Source organism: Parus major, chromosome 2, assembly GCF_001522545.3.
Source record: "Parus major isolate Abel chromosome 2, Parus_major1.1, whole genome shotgun sequence".
NCBI classification, from domain to species: Eukaryota; Metazoa; Chordata; class Aves; order Passeriformes; family Paridae; genus Parus; species Parus major.
The window spans coordinates 3,783,545-3,800,975 of record NC_031769.1 but is presented as its reverse complement, the minus strand read 5'-3'; the positions used below and the strand labels follow the sequence as shown (position 1 = coordinate 3,800,975).

General features: G+C 49.5%; 1 pseudogene; it reads right to left on the bottom strand.

Moving 5' to 3' along the window:
• Positions 1–12,485: 12,485 nt before the first annotated feature.
• On the bottom strand, positions 12,486–14,319 carry LOC107215465 (annotated as a pseudogene).
• Positions 14,320–17,431: the final 3,112 nt, after the last annotated feature.

Genomic DNA, 17,431 nt, shown 5'->3' with positions numbered 1-17,431 from the left:
CTCTCTGTGTTCCTGCAGCCTTGTGCTTTCTTTAGAAATGCTCCTTTTTTCTCTCATTTTTGCCCTCCTGCTTAGGGTTGTGGGTGTTACAGGTTCATGCACTGGCTTTCATCCGGGTTTGGATCATCCTGGACTCTGGTGGAAGATGGTCCCAGTTTCATGGGCTGTGTTTGTGAAGGGGTGATCACAGTGCCAGTCCTCTTTTCTCCACTGCTTCAAGCAGCCACCTCAAGAGATGGCTTCAGTGCTCTTTTTTTTGGTGTTTTATGTCTGTATTTCTGCAGAACTGGGAGCATTTGCACATGGGAGAACAGAGCAGGGGTAGAAAATGCTGTTCCAGTTCTGGCTCCCGCTGGACATGGTTGGTTTCCTTGGCTGAGGGAGTGAGCAGCAAAGAGCTGGCAGGGTTGTTTTTTTCATTCAATGTCTTCTGGCAGCAAGGGCTGAAACCAGAGACTGCCCTGAGCAGGTGGGAGAAGAGCCAGGTACCCTTTCACTTCCCTGGGCACTGGAGGCATTTAAAGCCCTGTGTTGTCATTGGACCTTGGTTTTGGGGACCAAACCCTGGCCTGGGCCAGGTAGGGGAGGCCTCACACCTTGTCTTGCAGGCTCTCCCCCCACAGAGAAATCCCTGGGCTAGAAACTTTCCCTTTAGAAGGTTGGGAAGTGTTCTCCACGTTTTCAATTTGCTTTAAACACTCATTTAAAGAGGAGTAGAAAACAGGAATCCTGGGATGGTTGGGGTGTGAAGAGATATTAAAGATCACGCAGCTCCAACCTTCTGCCATTGGCAGGGCACCTCTCACTATCCCAGGCTGCTCCAAGCCCTGCCCAACCTGGCCCTGGACACTTCAGGGATCCAGGGACAGCTGCTCTGGGCACCCTGTGCCAGGGCCTCAGCACCCTCAGGGAAGAATTTCCTCCTACCACCTCATCTAAACCTGCACTCTCAGCCATTCCCCCTTGTCCTGTCTCTTGAGGTTCTTGTCCCAAGTCCCTTTCCAGCTCTCCTGGAGCCCCTTTAGGCACTGGAAGGGGCTCTTAGGTCTCCCCAGAGCCTTTTCTTCAGGTGAGCACCTGCAGCTCTTCCAGCTTTTCTCCATACTAAAGGGGCTCCAGCCCTCAGAGCATCTTTGTGGCCTCCTCTAGACTCACTCCAGCTGCTCCACGTCCTTCCCACGTTGGGAGCCCCAGAGCTGGACACAGCACTGCAGGTGGAGTCTCACAAGGACAGAGTAGAGAGGAAGAATTCCCCTCCTTGCCTTGCCTTTGATGCAGCCCAAGTTTTACCTCTAATTTACCTGCTTGCCCCACCTGTCAGACCCTGGTAACAGAATCTGAGGACTGATCCCGACCTTTCTGCATCCCAAACTGGGATCTGGCTCTATCAGCTGCAGATTCACAGATCCTCTCTGGGAAGCATTAGCTGTGTTAGCCCCTGGCATCAGCAGGTCTGACACTCAGCAAGGAAAGGCTTTAAAAAAACAAAGATGCAGAAGAGGACGCTTGAAACCATCAGTGGGATTCATGTGACTGGAAGTTTTCTCTGTGCTGGCAGCTGATGCCTTCTTCAGCCTGGCAGGCAAACAGCAATTAGGGAATGTTTCTGAGTAATTTCCTTCAGTTTTAGCTAAACTTCCCCAGAAGCAGATGGACCAGGGGCACTGGAGAAGGGCAGGAAGGGCTCTCCAAAGCCATCAGTACTTTGGGGTGTCTCTGCCTTTGAGGAGTCCCTGAAATGATGTGGGTTTTGAGCTGCCTTGAGGGACCTTTCTGCCTCCAGGCAGGTGTCAGACCTGCTCACTGCCAGACACTCCCTCTGTCCACCTTCTCAGCTGTGGCTGAAGACTCAGGTCAGCTCCATCTATCCCCCAGCCCCTGCTGCTGTCCATGCTTCATAAAGGTAATTCAACATCCCAGCAGGTGCAGCAGGGCTAGATCCATCAAGGAAAAACACAGAAAACTTGGCAGTGACTGGGAAATTTCATTCCCATTGGAGTGGGAAACCATTACAAGGGAGCTAATTAGACAGCAAATTGTCATGACTTCACTGCTTGGGCTTCAAAGGGGAGTTTTAGCCCAGGAGGCAGGTAAGCCCTGTGTGTGGTTTGTAGTTAAAAATCTTGTCATTTAAAATATAAAACAATTTCTTGAGCCAGCTGCACAATGTTTAATTTGTTCAAGTGGGAACTAGATCAATGCCAGGCACAAGTGAGGAGCTCCTGCTGTTGCAGAGGGCAAAGGATGAGGATTTTGGAGGAGGTGGGACCTGGACCCCTGTGAGAGGGATGCTGAGGTGCTGCCCCAGCCCTGCCCAGCATCCCTGGGCAGCTGAGCTGCTCACCCCCTTCTCAGCCCACAGCCTGTGAGATGTCCCCAGCTGGACACAAGTGTTCTGAAACACACGATTTCCAGAAAATTGATGGCTCACCTGTGTTTCAAACAAATGAAAGAGCTGGGACACACCTGAGGACATACATTTAGGGCAGTCCATGCCAGGACAGTGCAGATTTAACTCCAGCACCCCCAAACAGCAGTTTGCCAGGCTTTACCAGTGCCAGTGCTGCCCCCACCCCTTGAGGGTACCCCATAACTGGGTGCTGTGACTGGCCAGCACTCGGTCATGCAGAAACCTCCAACCTCCTCCAAAGGCAGCTGCAGGAAACGGCAGGAAACGATTTCAGTGCCTAAACACCCTGGGAGGCTCTGCCCTTGCCCTGCTGCTGCTCAGCACCGATGGGAGCTGAGCAGGGAGAGCCCTTCAGCCAGCACAGAACCTGCTTCCCAGAAGAGGGGGCTGTCAGGCAGAAAATAACGAGAGGAAAGATGGTGTTCAGGCACTGAAATCGTTTATTTTTAACTCTCCTGGGTGTTTTGGTTGTGCTGCAGCCCTAAACCTCCAGCACTGTCTGGTTCTAATGCTCTGTGTTAATTCAGTGGCTGAAAATGCTGTTGCAGGTTGGATTTTAATGCAGGTGGGACAACAAACCTGTGAGAGACTTAGAAATGTAGCTTGTGGTAACTCATCCTCAGGGGAGTGCACAGAGCTGTGCCTGGAATGGATCATGGAATGGTTCAAGTTGGAAGGGAGATTAAAACCATCTTGTTCTGACCCCCTGCCATGGGCAGGGACACTTCCCACTGGACCAGGGTGCCCCAAGCCCTGTCCAACCATCCCAAAAGTGGATGGTTGCAGTGCAACCTCTGTGATCAGCAGAGTCTGGGACACAGTTTGCCTCAATCTCCAGCTTTGCAAACAGGTGTCACCAAAAAACCTCTGGTTTTGCCCTGCTGCTGGAATGGGATGCTGTGGAAAGGAGTCTGAAGTGAACCACGTGAACCTTACCTCCCTGGTGTGCTGCAAAAATCACCCTGATAAAAAAGAAAAACTGCTGAAGGTGACAGGCTTGTCCTAACAAAGATGGCTCCAACAGATGCACTTTGGGAGCTCAGCTTAAACCTTTTTGATTCCTATCTTTGCTGTGACCTGCAATTCACCCTCTGTGCCACACAGGCAGAGTTTAGTATTTATAAGCAGGGGCTGCTGAGCCCCAGTCTCACTCCCCAGGGCTCTGCCACCCTCATTTCCATGTTCCCATCCGGGCTGATCATGTGTCACCTGTAATCTGCAGCCATCTCCCTGCATGGGGACAGGACAACATTGCCCATTCAGATCATAAAGCTCAGAAAAATGAAAAGTGCTGGCAAACCCCACTGGTTTTTCCTAAGTTACTATAGAATGCCTTAGGCTGGAAAAAAAAGCAATAGATGATCAGGTGCAACTGTTAACCTGGCACTGCCAAACCCACCACTGAACTTTTGGTGGGGAAATTGTTTATAATATCCAATCTAAACCTCTCCTGTCTCAGCTTGAGGCTGTTTCCTTTAATCCTATCCCATTACCTGGGACAAGATATTCATCCACCCCCCCGGCTGACCCCTCCTGTCAGGGAGTTGTGCAGAGCCAGAAGAGCCCCCTGAGCCTCCTTTTCTCCAGACTGAGCTCCTTTCCAGCTCCCTCAGCTGCTCCAGACCCTTCCCCAGCTCTGTTCCCTTCTCTGGACACCAATGTCCAGCCCCTCAATGTCTTTTTTGTCATCACTTGGATCAGCTGTGGATTCAGACAGTTTAGGATCTCCCCCCACTTTTAGGAAGTGTCTGAGGAGGAGGAGTAAAATAGAGAAGTTCATTTTCCCTTCTAATAAAGAAAGTGGTGAATAATTAATAAAATTAAATAATAAAATAAATAAAATAGGAGGAAAGGAAAGGAAGGGAAAGGGAAAGGGAAGGGAAAGGGAAAGGGAAAGGGAAAGGGAAAGGGAAAGGGAAAGGGAAAGGGAAAGGGAAAGGGAAAGGGAAAGGAAGATCACTTTGTGTTTGGGCTGTTCTTCTTCTGCTTTGCATTTTCTGGTGGCCGTGTTCTGGTCAGGCCCTTGTCCGATCACTGCACATCCCTGTCCCCAGTCCCTCTCCAGCTCTCCTGGAGCTCCATCAGGCCCTGGAAGGGGCTCCAAGATCTTCCTGGAGCCTTCCCTTCTCCAGGTGTGCACCCCCAGCTCTCCCAGCCTGTCCCCAGAGCAGAGGGGTTCCTTGGAACATCTTTACGGCTCCAGCAGATCCATGTCCTGCTTTATGCTGGAGACCCCAAATCAAGGCACAGCTCTATGGGTGGGGTCTCATGAGAGTGAAGTAAAGATGGAGAATCACCTCCCACCTTAATGCAATATCCCTGAGCTTTATTTTCCTCTGAGCAGAAGCCCCTCAGTAATTTTTCAAGTCCCACAGAGCCATTTGCAAAAAAATATAACAATGAAGAGCAAAGCCCACAGCTGAATTTTCTGCTCTTGGGGGAAATCTGATATGAAATAATAAATATATATTATATCCCCCAGCAAACCCCTGCTGGTCACTAATGCCCACAGATTAATTGTACTAATCCTGTGGGATCGAGGGGAGGTGGTTGGACACTTGGCACTATTTTGGTCCATTGCTTATGAAACTCCATCTCTGTGTTTGAGAGCAAAGACTTTACATAACCCTAATCACTCAGATAAGAAAAGGACTAAACTGTCCCAAAACATTTTATCTTCTGCACAGATGCTGCCTATGAATTTTGACTTGATTAAATAAACACGGCAATGTAATATTTTTGTTCTGAATAAAAAATGTCCTCTGTGGGGGAGAAGGGGCAGAGCTGCTGTCTCGACCAGCAAATGGAAATGGGGATTGATGGAGGTTGGAGAATCCAGAAATTCTCCTGCTCAGTGGAGAGCTGCTTGGAAAACAGTTAAGGAAACAATCACAGAGCCATGGAAGGGTTTGGGTTGGAAGAGACCTGAAAACTCATCCAGTTCCCATCCCCTTCCATGTCCAGGGACACCTCCAGCTAAACCAGGTTGCCCCAAAACCCATCCAGCCTGGCCTTGAAACATCCCACTGGGTGACCAAGGGATCTCTGGCTCAGAGATGTTCCCAAAGGAGTATCCCAGGTGCCTCTGTTTGTGACAGATTTTTCCAGAATTATTTACACCAGCATGAGTGAGGACTCTGAGTGTGCTTTTCCAGATGTTTATAGGGAGACTTGGAAAGTTCAGTTCCTTCTCAGTGACTCCTGTAGCAAACCCTCAGCCTCACAGCCACCCCTCAGCTGAACTGAGATGATGATGGTGTTTTCCTGGTCCCAAATGGATGATTCCATCCCCAGCTCTCACTTCCTCCACCCTAATCCCATTCAGGATGACTTGAATCTGACAGCACCGATGCACACCTTTCTAGGTACAGCTTTTTATTGGAAAAATAGAGGCAAATTACCTTCAAATCAATGCACATACAGGAAAAATCTAGGGGGAGGAGTGAGTCTTGTAGCTGGAGGATCCTATGCAGCAAATGCATGCTGGGGTGTGAAGTTAGAATGAAGGATAAGTACAAAATGCAATTAATTTTGTTCTGTGAGCAGCAAAAAAACACTGGATCATATATTAATATTTCACTTCTGCTAGTTACTCCATGACCTGCTCAGCTACCTTCTGCCTAGCAGTTAATGAAAACAAAGTCATAAAAAATATATCTGGGAAATTCTGTGGGTTATACCAGCCTTTCCACCCTCCTGCCTGCAGCAGCACCCTCCCTCAGAGAGCCTGCAGAGCTCCACTGGCACAGCCAGCACTGCCAGAGGGGGTTTTTGCACCAGAGGCATCTGCAGTGCTGACCCCGTGCACCAATTGTCTCATAACTAAAAACTCCTGGATGTTCTTCCCGAATAGATTGGATTCTGTAGGCTAAAATCACCATGGAGTGATGGGGATGTCTCAGTCCAAGCCTGGCTCCCCTCTGCTGCTCATGGAGACACAGCCAGAAGGAGTCCTGGAGTCTGATCCCAGAGTCATAATTTAAATGGAGCAGAAAAATCACTTTCCCCATCTCTTTGTATCTTTCCTTTGGTTTTGAATAAGGGGTGGCCAGCTCAGGTGTTTACATCAGGAGCTCAGGTGAGATAAAGTATCTCAGACTCACAAAATAACCTGAGCTGGAAGAGACCCACAAAGATCATTGAGTCCAACTCCTATCCCTGCACAAGACACTCCCAAAAAAACCTGCAACCACTGAGGGAGGGAAAAACACATCTGTTCCAAACTTTCTTAATTTTCTCACTTGACCCTGGGAAGATCTGCAGGTGAGAGGCTTTGTTATGGGAATTTATCTCCATTCACCCCAGAGATGACAAACCTTTCCAGAAAGCCCCAGCACATCCCATCAACACGGAGCCACTTCTGTCTTCCAGAGCTGTGTCCAGCCAGGCTGTGCTCGCTCTCTAATTGCCCTCCAGGGTCTCATTTGGAAGATGCTGAGGCAAAGCCTTTTCTCCTCCTATCCCTGCTCCAGGAACACGGTCTGGTACTCATCACTCACAATCCCCTGGCTGGAAAAGCCGTCACCTCATCAGGGCAGGAGTTTGGGGTTTGAGGTTTGGTGTCCGTGGCTGCCTCTCCACCATCCTGGCTCTGGTTTGTTTGTGTGCAGAGGGGTTATTAGCAAGACACAACGTGGGCAAAAGAAATCAGTGAGAAAAGAGGTGCTGGGTAATTTATTTCTCACTGTCATTTCATTCCTGAAAGAAAATCCCTGAGCCAGAGGCGAGGAGGGGGGGACTGGGCAGCAGGGCTGAGCCAGCCTCGCTGTGTCTGTAGCTTGCAGAAATAGGGCAGAGAGAGCTGTGTGAAGATTACTGGAGCAAGAACATCTTGCACAAAACAAAAAAGGCTACAAAGCTTCCAGGAAGCAGCAGTCCTCCACCACGGCCTGTTTTCCCAGTGAATGCATTGATTCCCTGCTTTTTGTGTGTATGTTCATCTCATCAGGGTTTGTTATCACTCTGCCTGTTTAGGGCTGATGAATTTATCACCAGCAAAACAAATGTAGGGAAAAAGGCCAATTAAAAGGACAGAATTGCCAAAGGGAATGTTCAAAATCAAGCAGATCTACTGGGAGAGAATTAAGTGAGGGGGATGCAGCATATGAAATCTGGCCAAAAAAAATCAAAATTGGTGTCTGGGTGTTGCAGTGCCCATGCTGCAGCAGGCTGGAAATGGCTTTCTGTTTCCAATAGTTGTCTTTTTAAATTGCTATTTTTAGGCAGCTAAACTGAGCTGCTTTGCATTGTAAAACAGATGTGGCTGAGCCCCTCAGAGCTAGGCAAGGAAATAATCCCAGAATTCATGGAATATTCTGGGTTGGAGGGAACCCACAAGGACCATCGAGTCCAGCTCCTGGCCCTGCCCAGGACAGCCCCAGGAGTCACTCCATGAGCCCTCCTGCTCTGCTCTTCCGTGACCTTTTTGTCTGTGGAGCTCAAAACTCTTTGCAAAAGGGAAATCTAGTGAGGGGGCTTGAAAGAGGATATTTGGTGTGACAGGGGCAGACCCAGGTCAGCATCCTCTGCCTGGCAGGGTGAGGTGAAGCCCAGGGAAGCTGTTCCCTCCCTGTATCTGGGAGTCCCCCTGTGAACCCCCAGCTCCCAGGGAAGCTGCTGATGCCCTCAGAAAGCCACAATAAAACCATCCTGTGCCAGCCTGGGCCAGCTCCTGGAGCATTAGGTGGCTGCTGGACATGTGCTGACTCAGGGTGAAGGGAACCCTAAGCCACCTGACTGAAAAAAAAAATAAAAATATACGTTCCTGTGCACAGCACAATTGTCTCAACTCTCATGCTGAAACTTTTAGCCTGAGCCAGGGAAGAGTTCCATGGCAAAGGTGGATGAGGCCACCCCAAATGAAGTTCATCTGTATGGATGCAGGGCTGGAGAAGTGTCCTTGGCCTGGCTGAACTGCACAGACACAGCCACTCATCCTGGCTGTTTATCAGCAGCACCTTCCTCTGGCAGTGCAGATCAAAATGTTGGGGACACACTTTCAGAATTCGAAGTTTTTAAAGAAAATATTATTAATTAAAAAAAAAAAAGTACTGTAAAAAAGGAGTTCAGTCCATGTTGGGCACTGCATATTTGGTGCAGTTTGTGTTTTCTGATTTCACATGTGTGTCACTTAGAAGTCAAACCAATTTCTCCTGATCTCATTATTCAGATTAAATGAGTCCACAGATCAATGGGATGGGGGAACAGAAGGATGAGGGTGTGCCTCTGACATATCCTGCATGTGGGATTTTGTTGAGATCCAATGTTTCCCTTAGTTTCCCCAATTTCCAAAATTAGACTGAAAAACTATACCTGTCTTTTAGAGGAATTTAGTATCCTCAGGGGAAGGAAATGCTATTATATTTGAAATCTGAAATCTTGGGAAACACAGCTCCAGTTTCCCTTTTTCCACTCTGGATCATGCCCTGTCACAGTGGATGTCTTCACATTTTATTTTGGTTGGTTCTGTAGGTTTTTGGTTAAAGCTGTGAGGTGAGACATTGAAGCAGTTGGTTTGTTGAAGGAGAAGGCAGGAGGAAGGAGGCCTCAGGCAAAGGAGAAGGGAGTTCCCCTGACATCTGTGACCTCGTGCTGCTGCACCAGGGACATTTCCTGGGGATGAAATCACAGAATTGTGGAATTGCGTTGGAAGGGACCTTAAAGCTGGCTGAGGTCACAGATTTGTTTATGGCCTCATCAGGAGATCTGCAGGGGATGACAAGCCAGAAGCTTTGGTGCTCTGAGGGAGATCTCTCACCTTGGCTTTGTTCCAGCAGAAGAAATCCCTCTGAAGGGAGGGCTCTGGATCAGGAGATGGAGGAGGTGGCTCCAAGCACACCTTGAGCTCCACCTGGTCCAACCTGGTGCTGCCTGGCTGCTTCCCCTTGGCTCTGGATGGGATGAGAAGCAGCCAAGGTGGTGATGGTGGGAAAATATTCATTCTCCATGGAGGCTGAGAGTCAAATCTGAGCAGGTAGAGCTCGTGTGGAAGTGTGTGATACTTGGTCACCCAATTTTCACCCTGCTCACCCAGTTTTCACCCTGCTCACCCAATTTTCACCCTGCTCTTTTTCCTCCCCTCACTCCCTGTCTCTGGGGACATCAGACTCTCCACAGCCTGGGATTCTCCAAGCAGTTCTCATGGGAACTATCCCGTTCTCAAAGGACAAGTAAACATCCCAAGGCACTTCTGTTGGAGCAATGTTTGCTCTGGAGCCAAGGACCCTCTCGTTCCCACCACAGCAGGACACACCAAGCACCAGTTGTGTCCCCTGGAGCATGAGAGGAGCTCTCCTGCTCACACACTGCCCACCACAGCCTGTCCCCAGCTCCAGCTCCATCCAGACAGGCCCTGCTGAACGCTGGACACAGAACTGATGCTGGAGTCATACACACAGATTGTCAATGGGGTGGTCCTTGGCCAAATTCCTCCTGAATTCTGTGGAAAAAATGTACCTAGTCGTCTCAAGACAAGCCTTACTGCACTGCAAAACCAGATTTCTTTTTAAAAGTCATCAGATCTTGGATCTCTCTTCATTAGCCTGACTTTTACTTAGGTTTAACTCCATTGGTTTCAGTTTTACCTATTCAATTCACTATAAAACCAGGCCTTGTGGGGATCCTTTTCCTTGGTGACAGAGACTGCTCAGGACTCCTTACAAAGGTGGGTTTCTGTTACACTTGTGCAGTGCAAAATGGGGCAACGATTTGGATTTTAAGCATTTTGTTATTATCTGGGAGCCCTTTTAATGGATTTAGCAAGACAAAGATGAAGGCTGTTTTGCTACTGCGAGGATTTGGCTTTGTTCAATCCTGATGTCCCTGCCCAGGGCAGGGAGTTGGAACTGGATGATCTTTAAGATCCCTTCCAACCCAAACCATTCTGTGACTCTGTGATAATCCCCAGTTAAACCCATTTTGTTGCCACTGGTGCACAGCTGGCTCTGGCTCTGCTCACCTGTTGCAGTGTGGGGACAACACAGTGTGGTTCTCTAAACCTCACACCCCTCCAAAAAAAACACAGCAAAGAGGCTCAGTTTTCCTTCTTTTCTTTAAATACTTATTTATTGAGGAGATATTACAAACTGTCAGCCTTGATTTTCCCCAGAAGGTAGTATTGACCATGGTGAAGGGTGGAAGATCCAGTGATGTTCAGGAGAGCTGCTGGCATTGACTCACTGCCTGGTCTATGCAGGGACAAAAATAACACAGCTGAAATCCTCTCACAGCAATTTCTGCTCCTGGCAAAAGTCTCTGCAGCTTGGCTAATGGAAAGGAAATAAATGGCATCCATCATTTTGTCCCCACTGACAGGCTCTGCTGCACCCCTGTCCCTCAGCAACTCCAACAGAGGCTGTTCTGTTCTGTCCAGCTTGTCTCAGCCACATTGTTCCCAAGGGAGAGATTCCCAGTCCTGCAGAGTGGTTTCTGCCCACCACAGGGCTCAGACCCATTTTTCTAACAAGGGTGATCCTTAGATTTCCCTGGAACATCCTAAACTGTTGTTTTCACCCATATATTTGCCTTTTCTGTCCCAAAGTGAATTTCTACCAGAGCAGAGGGATTTGAGGGAATATGAACATGAACAATTTTATCCACAGTTCACAGGTGAGGGGACTGAGGCTCCTTCTGAGTCTGTCAGAGCTTGCTTTGCTGTTTGAAATCATGCCCTGAGCATATTAAAGGGTGAGGGACTCCAAACACCAAAATTATTCTGGTTTTAGTGTTTGGCAGCTGCATTCAGTATCGTGCTTGAGCCATCATGACAAAGTCAAACACAGAACAGTGGTGTGCAAGCAACATCAGGAACCCCAAAGTGTGTTTTTGCTTGGCCAGGTGTCCACACAGATGTGCTGGAAGGAAATACTGGGGAATTGTGGGTTCTATCCACATCTCCACTTCACCAGGGACGTTCAAGTCACAGAGATTCACCTGGACAGGGAACACTCAAACAAACCAACAGCAGTGAGTGATAACAGCTGCTAAATTGTCCATGTTTTTGGTTAGCTGCACAGTCCCCTTGACACCGAGGAGAGGAAGGGAACACATCCTTACAGGGAAATAATTTCCAGTTCTCTAGTCCACAAAGTCTAAAGAGTTTCCCACCTGTTCCTTCTGCTCAGTTTGAATTCCCTAAATCCATAAACTTGAATGCCCAATGGAGTTTATGTCCCACCAAGAGCATCACAGTGACAGGAGGGAAGCAGGTGCTGAGCCAGCTCAAGTTACTCCAGCTGCTGAAGTCCCTGATGCCTCTGGGACTTGTGGTGACCCTGCTCATCTGGGATGTGAAACCTGATGCTAAGGAAAGCCACTCTGATTTACAAACCAGGACATGATCCACTGGCCTCTGGGCTAGCTTTGGGATAACAGTCATTGGTTATGCATAACTCACTTTTAGGGACTTGGATTAAACCACTCTGGGAGCCTGGTTTGGGGGATTCAAGGCTTAAAACCCTCATGTGGCTGGCAGTAATTTCTCCCAAATCTCTGTCACTCACTTGAGATGGGTCCATCAACTCAGTAGGATCAAGGTGTGCATCTGAGACACATGAGGGAGGAGACTGGGTTTAAACCCTTGCCTAGAGGGGAGAGTTCCCTTCATCTTTCTCAGAAACACAGTGATGTAACAAATATAACCTTTGCCTGGTCCTCCTGGTTAGATATTGTCCACACAAGATAATTTTGGTTTCCATGACTTTGGTACATTACACCATCACAAAGGATGCTCTAATCCCTCCACCTCCAACCCCATCCCACAGCTGTGAGCAAGTGATACCCTGAGGTTTGTACTCAGAAAAGGGGTACACCACTGGTTTTCAGCTGTCCTGTGTCCCCTTGGCCTCACTGTCCCCTCAGGCTGACCTGCCCACCTCCAGATCCTGCACACATAGAGTTTGTCTCCATCCCTCCCATTTCCCAAAGGATTTTCCTCAGGAGCACGCTCAGCTCTCCCCTTCACTCTTCACAGGGCACAGAGCCCCATGTTCAGCGTGGCGGGGTCCAGCCCTTGTGTTCTCCCCAGGCTTTGAGCAGGGAGAAGTTCCTTCCCTCATGTGGATCTTGTGGTGCCTCCTCAGGTACTTCTTGAGCCGGTAGCGCTTCCCACAGGCCCCACACTTGTGGGGTCCTCCCCCAGCAGCTGGTGCTTGATCAGGTGGAGCTTATGGGGGAAGCACTTCCCACACTTGGTGCACTTGTAGGGCCCCTTGCTCATGTGGATCTTCCTGTGCCTCATCAGGTTCAACTTCTGGTTGAAGCTCTTCCCACACTCGGGGCAGGGGAATGTCCGTTCACCCCTGGGGTCTCCTTTTGCTGAGGGAATGTCCCTGGACATGGATTTCTTATGGTTCTCCAGCACCTCCTCTTCGGTGGACTGGCAGCATTTCTCCTGCTTCCTCTCTGGGCTCTGGCTCTCCTGGTGGTTGGCCTCCATCCCAGGTTCCTCTTTAATCCAGATCCTCTGGGTAATAGCACTGAGGTTTGGCTTCTCTCCAGAATGCACCCCAAAATCAAAGCTTTCTTCTGGTTCTTCCTTCACATGGAACACCTGGTTAGTGGCTATGGGGCCTTCTCATTTGTGCTGCCCATCAGCATCTTCTTCTTTTTTAGGCTGTCTCCCCTGTAACAGGCAGTGGGAATTTTGGATCAAAGAGCTTTCCATAGGCTGGGTTTTCTGATGGCTCTTCCTTGACTTGAAGTTTCTGGGAGGCTGCTGCAGTGCTTGCTGTGCCATCAGTGGGTGGTTCTGGTTCCTCCTTCACCTGGATTTTCAAGGAAATTTCTTTGGGTTCAGTGGATTTCTACATCCCTGGGAAACATCTCCTTCATGGGCCATACTTTCCAACACACTCTCCTCTGACCTGAAGCCAAAATGGAGCTCCTTTTGCTTGGCACGGTTCCTTTGGTGGACACTGGAACACCTCTTGGTGCTCAATCCCTTCCCATGCAGACAAAGGGCCCCTGCACTGCACCTTCAGGTGAGCCAGCAGCGTGGCTCTCTGCCCAAAGCACCCACTGCACTGGGGACACTTGAAGGGCTTCTCCCACCTGTGCACCTCCCTGTGGGCTGTGAGGATGCCCTTCCTCACAAAGCTCTTCTCACACTTGGCCCAGGGTGTGCATGTGGGCGCTGAGGGAGATCTTGGAGAGATCCTGGGAGTTCTCACCCTGGTGTGAGTCCTCTGCTGGGCAGCCAGGCAGATCCCCAAGGGGGAAGGGTCTGTCCCCTGTGTGGAAGCTCTGGTGGGCAGCAAGGTGGCCTCGGGAGAAGCGCCGCAAGGGAGGAGCTCCTCTGCTCCTCTGTGGATCTGCTGGTGCCTCCTCAGGTTCCCCTTCTTGCTGAAGGATTTCCTGCACTCCTGACACGGGTCTGTGGCCCCCAGGGTTTAACCACGTCCCTCATGGCAGGTTCTCAATGGCTTGGGAACAGCCTGAGGTACAGCAGAGCCACAGTGGGGACGGGCTGTCTGTGGGGATGCAGAAACCACCAGGACACACACACCAGTGAGTGCTGGAATGGATGCTGTGGGAACAGGGTGCTGTTCCTCTGCACTGCTCAGCCTTCTGACACCTCAGCTTGTAGATGAAATGCTTACAGCTCCGTCTCCATCTCATCTGGAAAGGCTTCCCTGGCGTTCCTGGAAAGGCTTCTCTGCTATTCTGGACACTCAAACTGCCAGACTGAAAAAAGGAAAGGAAAATGATGAGGTTATTATTTCTTCTGCACCTCCTGTGTCCAGTATATCGACACCTTGGCTGCTCCACTGAACCTGGGACCTTTGAAGCCACAGGCCCAACTGGACACTGGCAGAGAGGGCAGGAACAGGATGATTTACCAAAGTTTTGGGGGGGTCTGTGATGTATTCGCTGCTGCAATGACACTGAGGTATCAGCTCTACTACTGCCATGCTAGTAAATTCAGAATAGTCCTCTGTCCTTTGACCAAGAAGATAAAAGAAATAATAGTAATAATAATAGTAATAATAATAGTAATAATAATAGTAATAGTAATAATAGTAATAGTAATAGTAATAATAGTAATAATAGTAATAATAATAGTAATAGTAGTAATAGTAGTAATAATATTAGTAATAATATTAGTAATAATAGTAGTAGTAATAGTAATAATAATAATAATAATAATAATAAGAAGAAGAAGAAGAAGAAGAAGAAGAAGGAGGAGAAGAAGAAGAAGGAGGAGAAGAAAAAGAAGGAGGAGAAGGAGAATATTATATTAATAACAGCCAAAACACAAATACCTGCAAAGTCATACTGAGCCAGGGGAGATAAAACACACCCACCTGGAGCAGGAGCAGGGTTTAGTGCTTGCTGTTGGAGGGAACACTCCAAGGTGGGCCAGAACTCCTTCATTTATGTGGGAGTAGCTGTGAAAACACAACAGGTTTTATCTCAAAGCAGACAAAGCCCCAGCAGCAGCCAGGCTAGGAAGAGGACTCAGAAAAGTTCAATATTGTATGTTTATTAAGGAAAGCCATTAATGCTGAATGGGTAGTGGATTTATCCTGGGCACCAAGGATCCTCCTGGGGTATGGCTGATGCTGGGGGCACATGGGGGGCTGCAGTGGGTCACTGGTGTCCATGGCCTGTCCTCTCACCAGGGATGCTCTCACTTGTCCCTTAGAGAAACCTCTCACTGGCAACAGCCATTCAATTGGCAGGAATTCTGGCAAAACCCAACAAATCCTTCATACCAACGCTAAAGAAGGAATTCCTGCCTTCTTATAAATAAATATAAATAAAACAAATTTTATTTGGGTTTTTTTCCTTCTTTCTATTCTCCAGATCCTCCGCATCCCAATCCACCCTTTCCTTGGAGCTCGGCGATGCCGGGGTCTCAGGCTTTGAGGGAAGGGCAGAGCGGGGTCCCCGGGGGCAGCTGTGCCCTTTTGTGGCCCCGGGGTCGCGGTTTTGGCTGCTGCCCCAAGGCTCAGAAGCTCCGGGCTGGCAGCGCCCCGAGGGATGCTCAGGCTCCGCCAAGGTGTGCGGGAGATGCCGGAGGGAGCGGAGGGGATTTCTCCCCGAGCTGTCCTTCTTCTGCTCCGCTGCCTTGGGGGAAAGCTGCGGGGGTCCCCGGCTGGCTCTGCTTTCTGGGAATTGTGGTTCCCTCTCCCCGCATCCCTGGTCCCCATCCTGCCCTCCCTTGTCCTGGTTTCGGGACATTTCCCTCTTGTCCCAGCGGAGCGTGTTCCCTTAATTTTTGTTGGTCTGGGAAGGAAAACATCCTGTGGCACTGCAAGCATCCTCCTTCCCTCCCAGGTTCCAGGAAGTTTCAGGAGAGGGAAGATGCAATTCCAGGGAGTGTTTCTGCATGCAGAGAGGAAGGATGCATTATTCCAGTGAGTTTTCCTGTGCCTGCAGCAGTTTGCAGTCCCCCTGGGCAGAGCGGGCAGGGCTTGTGCCCATCTACCAGCAAAGGATGCCCTTGATCCTCGGTGACTCGGGGGATTTGACAAGGGGGGACACAGAGGGGTGTGGAGCTGGTTTAGCAGTGGGATGAGCACTGCCTGGGAGAGACTCAGCCTCAGCAGGACCCCGTGGAAAGCACCCAGACCATCTTGGGGATGCCCTGCACAGTGAGGCTTGGAGGTTCAGCAGGAAGCTCTAGCCCAGGATGCTTCCCTGGGAAGGTTTTAGGATCATGGGAATGAAGAAAAGCTGCTGCAGTACAACTCTTCCCTGGGACAGAGATTAGGAGCTGTCCCAGGTCTCTGAGGCTGGGCAATAACATTCATTTCTCGTGCACCAGCACCTCCAAATCTCTCCTAAATATGATTCAAGGCCCCAAACATGCTGTTCCTCTCCTCTTTAACGTGGGAAACTGAGGCAGGAGATGGTGAGGCACCTGGCTTGGATCACACAGGTCCTCTGGAACTCAGATTCACTCTACACACTGTTTCTACCTGGGCTAAAGTCTGCTGATGTATTTCCTACCCCAGTACAAACCAGCAGCGTGAGGCAGCAGCACCAGTTTGAGGAGCAGCTTGTACCCCAGTCCAGCGAAGGAGAATTCATGCAAATTCACCTCTGTGGCAGGACATGAACAGCACAGGACACACAGCCCTCATTCAGTTTGCCACACTCAAATTGTTCAGCTTTGATGCACAAAAGTCCCACAGGAGGCCCTGGACAGGCAGGAGAGACCACAGGGAAGGGCCACAGTAGACCCCAGGCCATGTTCAGGGTTCCTTGGGGAACATTTCCCCTTTCCATCCTTTCTTTTTCCATAATACCTTCCCACAAATCCTGCCTGGGGCCAGGCAGCAGCTCCATCCAGCAGCCCCATGGGGGTGTGTGGCACCATGGAGGTGGAGAGCTGGGACAGGGGCTCACCTGGAGCAGCTGGAGGGGTGGAGGCTGTTTGTGTGACTCCTTTGCTTCCAGAAGGTTCTGGAGGAAGGGATTGTGCCATCCCAGCTGAGTCAGTGTCCATTCGTCCACTGTTTACATTTACAATTTACATTATTCCAAGTGGACACCTCCAGTAGGACAGAGGACTTGTACCCTCAGAGCTCCTGTTTCTCTCCACTGACATCTGCATTTTCCCAGCCCCAGCTCAGCCTCTCCTCCAAACAGACCAGATCTGCCTGATGTCCCCTCAGACTCATGCAAAGTCCCAAAATCCAAGGAAAGAGAGATCAAATATTCCTTGGTATGATCCCAAGGTTTTGCTCTTGTGGTGAAATATAAACTGCACACGTTTTATGTTCATGCACAAAGTGTTTCACAGACAAAGCTGTGACAGCTTGACAGAGTTAGGCTGTGTCCAAAAATAAACCTCTTTGTAAACCCAGATTGGGAGTGGTGATGACCCAGCCTGAAGAGTCTCCACCATCCCAGGAAAATCCACTTTGGAAGTGAAGCTGTGCCATCGGCTGCCTCTGCACTGCACCACTAGATGCCAGTGAAAGCCCTGCCTGCTTCTCCCACTTAGAAAACCTCATACTTGGGACAAATTGCTTTGTTATATTGTAGGGGTTTTGTGGGGTTTCTTTGCTGTTT